At 45.2% G+C, this 15,152-nt stretch overlaps 1 protein-coding gene and 1 long non-coding RNA gene across 6 annotated transcripts in view; one reads left to right on the forward strand and one right to left on the reverse strand.

The window, feature by feature from the left end:
• The window catches only part of EDC3 (enhancer of mRNA decapping 3), a 54,069-nt gene extending 50,907 nt beyond the window's left edge, over positions 1-3,162 (reverse strand). For 2 of the 4 annotated variants that reach the window (XM_038580986.1, XM_038580983.1), the window contains exons 1-2: positions 2,565-2,694; positions 1,850-1,921 (exon numbers count right to left, since the gene is read on the reverse strand). The gene's annotated coding sequence lies outside the window, so the exon portion shown is untranslated. Of the gene's footprint in view, positions 1-1,849; positions 1,922-2,564; positions 2,695-3,019 lie in introns of those variants that run through there. The other 2 variants (XM_038580985.1, XM_038580984.1) reach the window with 2 other exon arrangements.
• LOC102154351 lies at positions 3,014-4,820 on the forward strand. 2 transcript variants are annotated; one of them, XR_005381881.1, is made up of 4 exons: positions 3,015-3,238; positions 3,842-3,940; positions 4,031-4,217; positions 4,367-4,820. It is a non-coding gene; the product is annotated as an uncharacterized LOC102154351 (long non-coding RNA). The 2 variants fall into 2 exon arrangements; XR_005381880.1 differs by lacking the exon at positions 4,367-4,820 and having other exon boundaries at positions 3,014-3,238; positions 4,031-4,354.
• Positions 4,821-15,152: the final 10,332 nt, after the last annotated feature.

The raw sequence follows: 15,152 nt of genomic DNA on the forward strand, positions 1-15,152 counted from the left end.
ATTTATTTATCCATGAGAGACACACAGAGAGAGAGAAGCAGGCTCCATGCAGGGAGCCCGACGTGGGACTCGATCCTGGGTCTCCAGGATCACGCCCTGGGCTGAAGGCGGCACCAAACCCCTGAGCCACCCGGGCTACCGGATTCTCAATTCTCAAAGCCTAACCACATCACTGATTCCGACGACTGAGACTCCACTTGAACCCCTTCTAAGTCACATCTCTACCTTCATTAACTTATATAATTGCATTTTTTTTTTAATTTATGATAGTCACACACACAGAGAGAGAGAGAGAGAGAGAGAGAGAGATGGAGGCAGAGACACAGGCAGAGGGGAAAGCAGGCTCCATGCACAGGGAGCCTGACGTGGGATTCAATCCCAGGTCTCCAGGATCGCGCCCTGGGCCAAAGGCAGGCGCCAAACCGCTGCGCCACCCAGGGATCCCCGTATTTTTTTTTTTAACTCAACTGAAATTTCTGACATGTATATGACCCTTACATTTCATTAAACTGCACTAGGCAAATCTTGAGATTAACCAGATTCTCTCTCCACTTCATAAAGGCAACAAATCTGGTAAGCACACCTTCCAGATAGGCTGTAAATACTGTATATAAAGAAAAGGGATACAGACTCAACTCGGCAGAATCCCAACTGCAAGTTGTACCCATAAATCAAACCCCTCCAGACATAGGTGCTCAAAACCATGATTCCATCCAATTTCACCACAATCTGGCAAAATCCCCTAACTCACCCACCAGGTCATCATAAAAGACTTTAACTGATGCCTTACTAAAATTCGACACACTCTCATTCTATTCCTTTGAGATATCATTTGAATGTCCTCTTCTGGCAGAATTTATAACTCTAGCAACCCTGCTACTCTGGCTATTAAGAACAGAAAAATGACACATTTTCTACTTTGCATTAATTACAGCACCTCAGGAATCACAAATACTTTTTTTTTTTTTTTTAGATTTTACTTATTTATTCATGATAGACACAGAGAGAGAGAGAGGCAGACACAAGCAGAGGGAGAAGCAGGCTCCATGCAGAGAGCCCAAGGCAGAACGGCTCCATGCAGAGAGCCCAAGGCAGAACTCGATTCCGGGACCCCAAGATCAGGCCCTGCCTGGGCCAAAGGCAGGCACTAAACCGCTGAGCCACCCAGGGATCCTCCCCCCACAAACACTTTAAACATTTTCCAGTCCTTTGTTTTTTACACTACAGTTCTTTAGCGGTCAGACACATTAGCAGTCAATTTGGTGAGTTACAATCAACTTTTTCTGTTTTAATGAAATAGAAAATGTAAACCAGCATCCTATGCAGAAAGGGTAAACCTTTGGGAGGGGTGTGTGTGTGTACCCTGTGCATGCTGGGAGCACATTAAGTCATAATGTAATAATGTATCCAGCTGTTGGTCCTGGGTCAAAAAAAGTTTGAAACACACTTTGCTAGTCCCACAGGCCTATCAAAAAAAAAAAAAAAAAAAAAAAAATTCTTAGTAGTCACAAAGTTCATTACTTGTAACCATCTTCCTTCCCTACAGAGAAACAAACAGGAATTTTGAATTGAGTACATCTAATCTGCCATTCACCAATCAATCAATCAATCAAGCCTGGGTTGAACCGCTCAGCGGTTGAACGTCTGCCTTTGGCTCAGGGCTGACCCCGGGGTCCTGGGATCGAGTCCCACGTCAGTCTCCTTGCAGGGAGCCTGCTTCTCCCTCTGCCTGTGTCTCTGCCCCTCTGTGTATGTGTCTTTCATGAATAAATAAAATCTTTTAAAAAATAATTAAAAAAAAAAAAAAAAAAACTAGAATCCACCTGAGGTTTCCAGGTGCAATACTAACCTGCTCAGAGACAATTCTGTTCTGATGGAAGTTAAGACCTGTATAGGGCAGCAGACCCGCGATCGGTTTAGTCTGTGGAGAGGGGAGAGAACAAAAACCACTGATTCCTCATCCGTAACCGCGGGAGAGGGCTGCGGGGACCCCTCCCGGGTCTGGAATTGGGAGAGATTCATTGAAAACCGACTGGCCAAGCGCTGTGCCCCGCCTTGCACAAGCCATTCGACGAGCCGGTTACTACTGATAAAAATTCACTCGGTTATCACACAAAGAGCGCCTGCACCTGGAAAGAATCACGAAGCCGCGAACCTGGCCGGTGTCACGTCCTCAGCCGCCCTTGCGCCTGAGACCCCCCCAACACACCTCCGCCCGCAGGGGCTTCGGCTCAGGGACGTGGCACCGGCGCGCGCAGCTCCGAGCCACCGCGCTCCATTGTGCAGGGCGACACCGGGCAAGGAGCAAAGAGTGGGCGAGCTGCCGCGGCCGTGCCCGGGCGAAGCCGAGGGCCCCCGCGCTCACGCTCCTGCGGCCCTCGACCTGCCCCCCCAACCACACCCCCCCCCCGAGGCAGCGCCCCGCACCCGGCCCCCAGCCCGCGCGCGCGCCTCCAGGCACCTCTACGAGGCCTGGAACCGCGAAGCCAAAAGCAAAGCCGCCCGGCAGCCCCGGAAGCCCCCTCCCGCCAGCGCCCGCCGCCCCGCCGCCCCCTCGCGCCCACCTCCACGCCGGCCGAGCGCTGCCTCCGCACGCCGCGCCCAGCGGGGCCCGCCACGCACCCGCCGACACCGGGAGGCTCGACGGGCTCCTCCACACCCACCCCCGCAGCCGCGGCCGGAAGCGCCCCGCGTCTCCACGCCGCCGTCGTGAGGTCACTTCCGGCGCGACGCCTTGGAACCCCGAGGGCCGGCGGCGCGGGGCGGAGCTCCCGGGAAGGCTCGAGCGGGATCAAGATCCTGGGCGCGCCCTCCCGCCCGCGGGCACGGGGCTCTGCGCCGGTTCCCGCCCTCCCCCCAGGCCCCCGAGGCCTGTCGCCGAGGACTGTCGCCTGGAGGACTTCGGGGAGGAGGTGGCGCCCGGCGACGTCGGCCTCGTCGACTCCGGCAGCCGCGGCTGCGGACGCAAGGAGTCGGCCCCGCGACGGATTAAAGGATTAAAGGTTCCCTTCGCGGTTACCCGTCCGCGCGCGTGGGCTCCGGCGCGTTGGGGCTCAGCGTTGGCCGGACGCCCCCGCTCCCGGTGCGCGGGGGGACGCCGTTCCCCGGGGCCTCTGCGAGCGGCGTCCTGGGGAATTGGAGACCTGGAGGGCTTGCGAGGTCATCGCGGGAAAGCCCGAGACCCGGCTTGGGAATCCCTGCGCGGGCAGCAGGGCGGTTACGAACGTGGCTCTGCGAAGTAAGGGGAGGAGTTCTGTAAAAGCTCCCTCTGCGGGGACTCCCCACCCTTCCCTTATCGCGAGAGATCCAGTTTTAAGTCTGGAGGGACCCCGGCCTGTATTTTTTTTTTTTTAAGATTTATTATTCATTCATTCATTCATCCATTCATTCATTCATTCATGGGACACAGAGAGAGGCAGAGACACAGGCAGGGGGAGGAGCAGGCTCCATGCAGGGAGCCCAATGCGGGACTCGATCCCGGGTCTCCAGGATCACCGGCCTGTATTATCTTTTTTTTTTTTTTTTTTAAAGATTTTATTTATTTATTCATGATAGTCATCATCAGAGAGAGAGAGGCAGAGACACAGGCAGAGGGAGAAGCAGGCTCCATGCACCGGGAGCCCGATGTGGGATTCGATCCCGGGTCTCCAGGATCGTGCCCTGGGCCAAAGGCAGGCGCCAAACCGCTGCGCCACCCAGGGATCCCATGCCTGTATTATCTTAAAGGTCTTTACAGTCGATCCTTTACACCCTCCAGATCCGGGAGCCCTTAGGGTGTGAAGCTCAGGGTTGAATCCTAACTCTACCTTCTGTTTTTTTGTTTTGTTTTGTTTTTTTCCAGAACAGCTGTGCGGCTTGAGATGAACCTGAGATAGCTTAAAAAAAAAAAAAAAAACTGCTGTGAAATGTGCACCTGAACCTGATTGGCATTCCTAAAGGGGTGATTAATTCTCTTGTGTCTTTTTTTTTTTTTTTTTTTTTTGGTTAGGATTCTATACTCCAGGCCAAATAACTTTTTTTTTTTTTTAAGATTCCCAGGAGAATTAGTTGTAGAGGCCACTTTTAGGCAACAGGCATAATAAGCACTTGGAAACCTGAGTCGGGCAGAGGTGCCCACAGTGACCAGGGGACTGAATGCAAACAGACTCATTAGGCGACCCACCTGAAAATAGCCATAGACCTAAGCTGAGGAATGGGCTACCTGCAACCGGGCACAGGTACCCAAACACGAAAATTCCATGTTCCCATCCCTCCTCACCACCTCCTAAACTACAGCCCAACACTGCCTCCTGACAGTCTCTCCTTTGCTTTCCTGACCAGCTAACTGGAAATTCAATAAACTTCTATCACCTTTGTTCTGCCTCAGGTGAATTCTTTTACCTCTGATGCCACCAGCCTCCACCCAATCTGGACACACCCACATCTGTCTTCTCCACCGCAAGCACTGCTGTAGCCCAGAAGTCAACTGAAGGTTATACCTAACCGTAATCCCACCATCTTGCACAGTGCCTGCCAAGAGTAGATGCTAAAATGTGTGTCTGTTGAATGAAAGAACTGTCCCTAAGACCACCTCAACAGACTTTGCCCAGAGTTCAAACTGGAAGACTTTTAGTAAGATCAGAAGCCCCACTTGGTCAGCCATTAAACTTTGAAAAAGAGATCAACTGCCCTAATTCCACTATTGAATTGTTTTGCTTAGCAAATACAGTGTATTGTTCTTGTATTGAACTTTGGCTTCATGGAGGGATCAGTCGCCCCATTTTTTTTTAATGTTTTTAAGCGTTACTGAGTTGCTCATTTGGCCTAACTGGTGTGGCAGAGACATTCAGAATTCTAAAGGGTAACATTGTTTTCTCTAAACTATGTATTCATTCTTCTTTCTCTAGTGCTGGTTATCTGGAGAGCCACAAAGATTCTCTCTGAGAAGAGTATTGTTTCTCTTCCTGACATGAGCACAGAAAAGTTGCTTTCATTAAGTTCTTTCAGAAACCACAATCCAGTGGCATCCAGCAAAGGTTGTTGAAGATACACATTCTAAAGAGAAAAAAAAGATACACATTCTAGGTCTCACAAAGAGTCTAATTCAGTTAAGTCTGGGGTAGCATCTGGGAGTCTGCATTTTAACAAGCTCCTCAGGGGGTCCTGATGCTGGTGGCTAGAAGATTATACTTCTGGAGTCACTTAAGCCTTGCTTAGCATTAGATAAAAGAGCCTTCTAGCACCACCATTCCCTCCTCCACCCTCCCACTACCACCCTAAACCTAAATTACGCGGAAATTGACAAGGTTTACTCCTCCGAAATGGACTTGAAAGAAAACTGGTGGAAGTGAGCCCAGATGACAAATGATGAGAAGCCATAATAAGGCACTAGCAAGTGGGGCTGATGAAGTGAGGACAGACAAATCCTAAAGATGTTTAGGAGATAAATCAACTGCCAGATTCGTGACTAAAGCAAAAGATTGGCAGTGCTGTTTGCTTAGATGTGGAATAGAAAAGGATGAAGAGGTTGTATAGACAGTAAAAGAAGAGAGGGAAAAGGTAGATGATAAATTCAGATCTGTGAATGAGTTTAAGGTAGTGTGGGAGCAGTTAAATTCCTTACACTTGGGAAATTGGGGGCCTTGCCCTAGACCTCAGGCTTTAGATGGCCCTCACCCTGGAACTATTTTATTTTTTTAAGATTTTATTTATTCATGTAAGACACAGAGAAAGACACATAGGCAGGGGGAGAAGCAGGCTCCCCATGGGGAGCCTGATGAGGGACTCGATCCCAGCACCCCGGGATCACCACCTGAGCCCAAGGCAGACATTCAACCACTGAGCCACCCAAGTGCCCCTCCCTGGAACTCTAAACAAAGCCTTTCTTTGTGACTAAAGGGACGTGACTACCCAGAGCTCACGCCCCCACTTTCAGACCTGCTATATTTCATATTTCTGGGATTCCCAAATCCCCTCCCAAATGGCCTGAGTCCACTTCAGGCCCAAAGATACACCTCTTGTATAGGTCATCCTGATGGTGGACCTCACTACCATTGTGCAATACCCCTAAGCCCAAGGAGCAGCCCAAAAAGTGGCTGTTTGAGAGGAGTGTGAATACTCTTGCCCTGGCTGCTCACTTGTTAGGAACATACCTGCTGTGGGGTATCTGGTGGGAAATTGGAAACGGGAATCTGGAGCTCAGGAGAGAGAGATGAGATTTGGAAGTCATCCATAACCAAGGCAGTACTTAAAGTCCCAATAATGGATGATACAGTCCAGGGATGCCATACAGCATGGGAATAGTTAAAGGCCAAGGACAGAACTCCAAGGGCCAACATTTAACGGATACTCATAGGAAGAGAATGATTCAAAGGAAATTGAGAAACCACGACTAGGAATACAGAAGAAAACTCAGAGGTGGGTAATGCCAAAGAGATACTTTTAAGAGAAAAATAATCAGAGAAGACCTAGAATGTCCATTTGATTAGGACATGGTTACTCCTGTAACTAGGAGCTCCCTCATGATTTTGACAGGGGCTTTAAAGGGGAATGAAGGAGCCAGAATTCAAATGTCAGTGGGCAAGGAGAGAGTTGGAGATGAGCAAGTGGAAACAGTTAAGTGCGAACAATTTCAAGAAGTTTGACTATGAGAGTGAGAAGTGAGACACAGTAATAGAGGCAGGCTGAAGATAATCACTCAGCAGCAGAATTTACTATTCACCAAATGCTCTTGAAGCCTTCCTAAGTTCCCAAGTCCTAGAACTCCACCAAGTACTGCTGGTTATAGATAGTTTTCCTAAGTTCCCAAGTCCTAGAACTCCACCAAGTACTGCTGGTTATAGATAGTTATCTGAACTAAGTAGACCTACTGACCACTAGAGTCCAATTTCTGGGAGCCATTGTAGATTAAGCCAGTGGGCAGCACCTACTTGCCTCTCCCAACATATGGAAGGGGGGATTTGTTTTACCAAGACTTACTTCTGACTTACTGTGCTGTGGGCCACACTAACAGTCTCTAACAAGGACATCAACTATCAGAGAATGAACTCTTAGGTTGAGAAGAGCAAAGCACTAATCTGCAGTTCTTGACAGGGTATGTCATGGAGATCTAAATGGTAAAGCTGAAAGGAACCTTAGAAATTATCTACTTTATGACTGCCACCACCCTTGCTTAATTAATTGTTTTTTCTAAGTTTAAAAAAAATAAAAAAGAAAAGTTTTTAAAGTAGGCTCTATGCCCAATGTGGTGCTTGAACTCACAATCTTGAGATCAAGAGTCATGTGCTCTACTAACTGAGCTAACTGGGTTTCCCAGCCACCACTCCCATTTTACAGGTGAGAGCTTAACAAGTTAATGGTGGATCCAATATTGAGACCAATCTCCATTATTTATATGTAGGAGGAACATATATATGTCCCAGTTTGCCTGGAATAGTCCCAGTCATGCCTGTTACCCCTTCATAACGATTAATACTCTCCCCCCCTTTTTACTGTCACGTGTTCTGGTTTAGACAATAAATTCTTTTTGGAATGTTGGTGAAGTTGGTGGGGTCTGGAGTGACAGCCAAGAAAGAATTCTTGAGACATCTTTGGTGCAAAACGGTGGTTTTATTAAAGCATGGGGAGAGGACCTGTGGGCAGAAGGCGCTGCTCCCTGGAGATTGTGAGGAGTAACTGATATACACTTTCCAGTTGGGGGAAATAAAGTTCCAAAAAGATTTTTATATGTTAAAGAAGACTCACAGGATATTGGAGGCCTTGTTATTGTCAAACTTAAGGTTGTTTTTCCCTCTAGCAAGGCATTAACATTAAGACAGTTGGGAGCTCCCTGGAGGAACATTATGGTCTACCTGACTCAAGTATTTATCAATGGGCTGCAGGTTATAAGGACATTTAATTTTATCTACATTACTTTCTGCTTTTGTTTCCCACATCAACAACCACAATGAGATACCATTTCATACCCAGTAGGATGGCTGTAATTAAACAACAACAACTGAAAAGAAGTGTAGGTGAGGATGTGGAGAAATCAGAACCCCCTCATACACTGCTGGTGGGAATGTAAAATGGTACAGCCACTGTGGAGAACAATTGGACAGTTCTTCGAAGTCAGAATATCCATATGACCCAGCAATTCGACTTCTAGGTATATACCCCAGAGAACTGAAAATGTATGTTTGACCAAAATTGTGTACACAAATGGTCATAGCAGCATTATTCACAATTGCCACAGGTGGAAACAACTTAACTGTCCATCAACAGAAGAATGGACAAACGTAGAGACAGAAATTAGTGGTTGCCTGGGCCTTGGGGTGGGGTGGGGGGCAAATGTAAAGCCTTATAGATTCGCCTTTTCTGGACATTTCATGTGAACTGAATGGTACAATACCTGGTCTTTTGTGACTGGCTGCTTCCCTGATGAGGAGAGTAAAGGCAAAAGAAATGTAAATAAGATTAAATTTCCTTACAACTTGCATCCCGCTGACAAATACTTGAAGGCAGTTGTGAATGCCTTGAGGATGGTGTACCCTGCCTGCCTCGGATATTTCTTAATGGGCTGTAAGTAGTAAGTGATGTAGGAAACCAAGGCAGAAGAGAAACTATTAGATTTCCTTACTGCCCACAGCCATTTAAGTCCTTGAAACAGTCTGTGACATTCCTCTAGGGACTCAGCTGCCTCTGTTAATACTTTGCTAAGGGCAGAAGGCAATCTTAGCCGGACCCCCAGGATCCTCTAAGTCTACTCTAACACATAAAAGTTCTTTTGGAAACTTCCTTTATCTCTACCCACCAAAGATACGCGTTGGCAATCATCCCCCAAACATATGACCCGCTGATATACATCCAAAGGGTCTCAATACTGAGTTTTTACTAAACAGTAATAAATTTCCTTTTCCTAGCAATAGCTGACCCCCTCAAGGTCCTGGAAACCTTGTTTCCGAAATGCTTTGGAGCCTTGTGCTATCCCTAGGCCCCTCCCAACCTGAAAGTACATAATGGGCTACTCCTGAGACTCCAGTGCAACTCCTTCTGCCCAAGGGTCCTGTCCCTGTGCTTTAATAGAATCACTGTTTTGCACCAAAGATGTCTCAAGAATTCTTTCTTGGCCATTGGCTCCGAACCCTAACGTCTTTCCTACATCAACTTCATAATTCTGGGTTTAACGTTTTAGGTACCACCAAACTTTCCAAACTGGGAGTCTGTGGTCCACCCAGCCAAGGCAATGATGGAGGGAAGAGAAGGCAAGCTGAGGACGAGGCAGGAGCTAACGCCATACAGCACCACCCCCCCAAGGTGGGATTTGTGTGACATTCCTCAGGCACTCCCGGGGACCCTAAAACAATGACAGAAGGGATTGTAAATAAAATTAAATTTCCTGATAACCTGCAGCATGTTGACAAATACTTCAAGATACAAGCAAAGTATAACATTCCTCCAGGAGGCTCCCAAGCTGTCTTAATGAAAATGGAGAACAGAGGGCTAGCCACGGATAAAGCACAAGCTGACACCCCACAAAGACAAACACCCCCCACCCCCGCTGCCGCCCCCATGGGATATGTGTGACATTCCTCAGGAAGTTCCCAACTGTCTTAATATTAATGCCTTGCTAGTGGGAAAAACAACCTTTAACTTGACAATGGCAAGGCGTCCAGTATCTTTTAAGTCCTCTTTAGCATAATTAAAATCCTTTTGAAATCTCCCTTTTCCTTACCTCCCCCAACTCCCAGGTGTATAATCAGCCACCCCTCACAAGCCCAGGGCAGCGGCTCTTCCTGCCCCCTGTCATTTGATGAATCAATTTTCAAAATAGGAGATGCACAGTAGCTTCTAGGACTCTAGAGTTCAAGCATCCTGTGACTCTGATGTAAAAATAACAATTAGAACCTTGAGAAGAGTTTAAAAAGCACTTCTAAACCATAATTCGTGTCTTCTCAAGAGCTAGCCATGAGAACTGATTCCAAAGGGTATTTTTAAAAGCCAAGTAGCTTATTTTTAATTTTGTGGAAAGATGTTTCTTTTTTTTTTTTTTTTTTTTTTTTAAGATTTTGTTTATTTATTCATGAGACACAGAGAGAGAAGCAGAGACACAGGCAGAGGGAGAAGCAGGCTCCATGCAGGGAGCCCGACGTGGGACTCGATTCCGGGTCTCCAGGATCACACCCTGGGCTGAAGGCAGGTGCTAAACTGCTGAGCCCCCCGGGCTGCCCAAGATCTTTCTTCTTAAGCAGAAGCATTTCTCCAAATAAACAAGAGGAGTTATTTGCTAATGGACAGACAGCACCTTTTTAGGCCAACAAGTAACTCAGTCTAATTCTATAACCTAATGCCATGGTGGCAAATGAATCAAGGCTTTTTTTTTTTTTTTTTTTTTTTTTTTGATAGTCACAGAGAGAGAGAGAGACAGGGACACAGGCAGAGGGAGAAGCAGGCTCCATGCACCGGGAGCCCGATGTGGGATTCGATCCCAGATCTCCAGGATCGCGCCCTGGGCCAAAGACAGGCGCTAAACCGCTGCACCACCCAGGGATCCCGAATCAAGGCTTTTTCATTGGGCATCAGTAATAAATGCTATAGGAAGAAAAGGATATTGTGTGCAATGTTCCAATGTAGGTGTACCAAATAAAGGAACAAAGACATTCACAAAAGGTCTGAAAGTCCTTTCTTGGACTCTTCCTAGATGATCTGCACTTGCAAGATCTGCACTTGCAAGACTGGGTGGCTCAGCGGTTAGACTACTGCCTTCGGCAGTGTGATCCTGGAGTCCGGGGATGGAGCCCCGCATCCAGCTCCCTGCATGGAGCCTGCTTCTCCCTCTGCCTGTTTCTGCCTCTCTCCTCTGTGTCTCTCATGAATAAATAAATACAAATCTTAAAAAAAAAAAAAAAAGTAATTCCTAGGTAGCAGGCTTCTCACTCCTTTCAAGTTCCCCATTGTGTAGCAATATTTGTCTGGCATGAACACTTAAGGCGCAATCTGTAATTTTGTTAAATTTGTTATCTATTTCTCAGATGTCTGGAAACCATTATAGCTAAATAAGTCTAAAGTGACAACTGAAAGAATTGTAGGTAGTCCTGCCAGAACAAAGTCATTTTCTTTGATCAATTAGCTGAGTGTAAAAGTGCTATTGGTTATTTCCTGTCATGTCATATAATCAGCAAGATTTTATATTAAATGGCTTTACAAAAAAACTATCATCCTTTATAGCTGAGATATTTATGTCAAATTTACATGCGATATCTTAGCTCAAGCCGTATAACCTAAGAATTTTTTTTAAAGATTTATTTATTCATGAGAGACATAGAGGCAGAGACACAGGCAGAGCAAGAAGCAGGCTCCATACAGGGAGCATGATGTGGGACTCAATCCTTGGACTCCAGGGTCCCTCCCTGGGCTGAAGGGAGGCACTAACCACTGAGCCACCCAGGCGTCCCATAAGAATTTTTTGAACTGTTATAACTAACTAGTTCCATTTCCTCAATGTAATCAGTCTGTATGATATACTTTGTTTTCACATTAAAGTTGTTTATTGTGAATTAATCAAAACAAATTCATTCCCAAGAATGAGCGTTATCACAATCGCAGCTGGTGGCATCTTTAACAGAATACCTTAATAGACCAGATCACCCCACTATTCCTGGAGACAAATGACAAATTCAATAACAAGTTAAAATTCCTGAGGTAGCTACTACATCTAACAAATGAGATGTCTTTATTTTTTTTCAAGATTTCATTTATTTTGTTGGTAAATTGAACACCAATAAAAATAAATCTATTATTAAAAAAAGATTTCATTTATTTATTCATGAGACACATAGAGAAAGGCAGAGACCTAGGCAGAGGGAGAAGCAGGCTCCATGCAGGGAGCCCGATGTGGGACTCGATCCCAGGACCCAGGATCACAACCTGAGCCAAAGGCACTCAACCGCTGAGCCACCCAGGGATCCCCCTATCTTTTATTTTTTTAAGATTTTATTTATTTATTTTTGTGAAAGAGAGAGAGAGAGAGAATGAGTGGGGAGGGGGCAGAGGGAGAAGCAGACTCCCAGCTGAGCAGGGAGCCCTAAGCAGGACTCGATTCTAGGACCCTGGGATCCTGACCTAAGCCACAGTCAGGCACTTAACTGACTGAGCCACCCAGGCACCAAAAATTTGCCTTTTATTTTTTTTATTTATGATAGTCACAGAGAGAGAGAGGCAGAGGGAGAAGCAGGCTCCATGCACCGGGAGCCCGACGTGGGATTGGATCCCGGGTATCCCGGATCCCGCCCCGCGCCAAAGGCAGGCGCTAAACCAGTGCACCACGCAAGGATCCCAAAGTTTGCCTTTCAAAGAGAGATGTAAATCATTAACAAGGGACGCCTCGGTGGCTCAGCAGTTGAGCCACCGAGGCGTCCCTGTGGGTATTGTTCTTGATTGAAAGGTCTAGGGGTTGAGCTGTCTACTTTCATGAAGTCCCTGATTCTGGACTAAGAAGATCTGAAAGATCCTGACTTGGTCATTTAGTATAGTCTGGTGAGTGTCTGTGATGGTTCTTGGTTGAAGCTTTTAGTTCCTTCTAGAAGACTCAGTTTCTGATCTCTAACTTGTGGCAGTGTAAGGAAGAAGGTGAGTGTAAGGAAATAAAACCAAAACTACTTGAGCATGATAAAACTGAGTGGCTCTGGTTAACGCATTTTAATATAGGGGCACCTGGGTGGCTCAGTCCTTTAACCATCTGCCTTTGGCTCAAGTCATGATCCCAGGGTCCTGGGATCCAGCCCTGCTGAGCAGGGAATTTCCCTCTTCTTATCCCTCTGCCATTCCCTCTGATTGTGCTCTCTCTCTGTCAAATAAATAAAATCTTTTTTAAAATGTTAATATAAAAAAAATGTTAATATCAACAATACTAGAACAAGGAAAGTAGAATCCTTTATTGAGAATAATACACATTTAATCTGCCACTTATACCACTAAGTTTTTCTCTCTTTTTTTTTTAAGATTTTATTTGTTTGAGAGAGAAAGATAGTGAAAGCAGGGGGAAGGGCAAGGGAGAAGGACAGAGTCCTCAGAAGACTCTGTGGTGAGTATGGAGCTGACATGGGGCTCAATCTCATGACCCTGAGATCATGACCAGAGCCAAAATGAAGATGCTTAACCTACTACACCACCCAGGCGTCCTCTACAAAGATTTCCTTATGATTGTTCCCCACTGAAATGGATATTTAAGTCCAGAAACAAAAGCTGCTCATCAGGGGCGCCTGGGAGGCTCAGTCCTTTAGTGTCTACCTTTGGCTCAGGTCCTAATCCAGGGGTCCAGGGATCAAGTTCCACATCAGGCTTCCACCGGGGAGCCTGCTTCTCCCTCTGCCTGTGTCTGCCTCTTTCTGTGTCTCTCATAAATAAATAAAATCTTTATAAAACAAAAACAAAAGTTGTTCATCAATCTGTATACAGTTGCTGTTTCAGTTGTGGGTGAACAGGAGAATGCCTATTCTTGGGTGAGGCCATACCTAGATGGCTCAGTCAGTCAAACACCTTCCTTTGGCTCAGGTCATGACCCAGGGCTCCTGGGATTGAGCCCCACTGGGGGCTCTCTGCTCAGTGGGGAGCCTGCTTCTCTCTCCCTCTGCTGCTCCACCCGCTTGTGCGCTCTCTCTCTCTCTCTCAAATAAATCTTTAAAAAGAGAGAGAATGCCAGTCCCAAGCTAAAATGTATATAGTCCCTAAAACATATTTACATTAATATCAAAACTAAACTCTTTGGGATGCCTGGGTGGCTCAGTGGTTGAGTGTCTGCCTTTGGCTCCGGTCATGATCTTGGGATCCAGGATCTAGACCCGCATCAGACTCCCTGCAGGGAGCCTGCTTCTCCCTCTGCCTGTGTCTGTGCCTCTCTCTGTATGTCTCTCATGAATAAATAAATAAAATCATAAAAAAAAAAACAAGTCTTTTTCTGATATGTCAGATTTCATTTATTTTCATCCAGGATTTGGAAAACAAAAAGAATTTTCCAACATTTTGAGTTAAATAAAACCTAGAAATTAACAAATAAACCCATGATTCCTCCTTTTATGAGAAGAAGCAAGTCTCTGTGGTTCGTCAGTGACCTGAGAAACTTCAAAGTCATTTAAGGTAAAAAGACTTGTTCTTTTAAAGATTGTAATAAAATACACATAACATGAATTTACTATTTTAACTGTTTTAAGGGCACAATTAAATGGCATTAAGTGTATTTGCAAGGTTCTATAACTGTCTACCACTGTCCCAAAGACTTAATACTTTATTATTTTAAATTTTGGAAAGGCAGTGTCAAAAAAGTTGTTGGAACAGATTGGCCCCAAGGAATATGTTATCTTGGCTACCTCATTAATCATGATAATAATAACAATATTTTAAAAATAATAATAAAAACAATATTTAAAACAATAAAAACAATAGTAAAAGAGCTAGCATGATAATCGTTAAGAATTTTAATGCTTCCTGATCCAGCCCGGGAGGCTCAGTGGTTTAGCGCCACCTTTGGCCCAGGGCCTGATCCCGGAGTCCTGGGATTGAGTCCCACATCAGGCTCCCTGCGTGGAGCCTGCTTCTCCCTCTGCCTGTGTCTCTGCCTCTCTCTCTCTCTTTGTGTCTCTCATGAATAAATAAATAAAATCTTAAAAAAAAAAAGAATTTTTATCCTTCCTGAAGTATTAATCCTTCCTGAAGATTCCTTGTTGCTTTATTTAAAACATAGGAAAAAATAAAAAATAAAACAAAGATAAAAGAACCTAGGAATAAAGGAAAAGGCAGCTGGGAAACTGAAATTGTATTTTTTTGAGAATTGAGAGTATTTGCATAGGTGAGGCAAAATATAATTGTATTGTCTGAGTAGAGTGTCCAGAGGACAAAAAATATTTATTTCTTCATATCCAGAGTAAATTGTATATTTCAGGCCATAATATTCCTTTAGCTATAAGTCCCCTTGTCCCTACCATATTTAAATTTTTCACTTACTGATATTATTATGTGAATATATTTAAAGAGTTAGTCATACCCTACAATGTTGGATGACAATATTAAAGTTTTAATTTTTAATCTTAAAGTATAATTAATTTCATGAATATATGAAGTAACAAAAATCACATCAGCTATTTTAAGTTAAACCTTGTACAAGACAAAGATTTTTTCCTAACAAAAGCTGACGGAATTTG

The sequence above is a fragment of the Canis lupus genome, chromosome 30, assembly GCF_011100685.1.
Source record: "Canis lupus familiaris isolate Mischka breed German Shepherd chromosome 30, alternate assembly UU_Cfam_GSD_1.0, whole genome shotgun sequence".
Taxonomy (NCBI): Eukaryota; Metazoa; Chordata; class Mammalia; order Carnivora; family Canidae; genus Canis; species Canis lupus.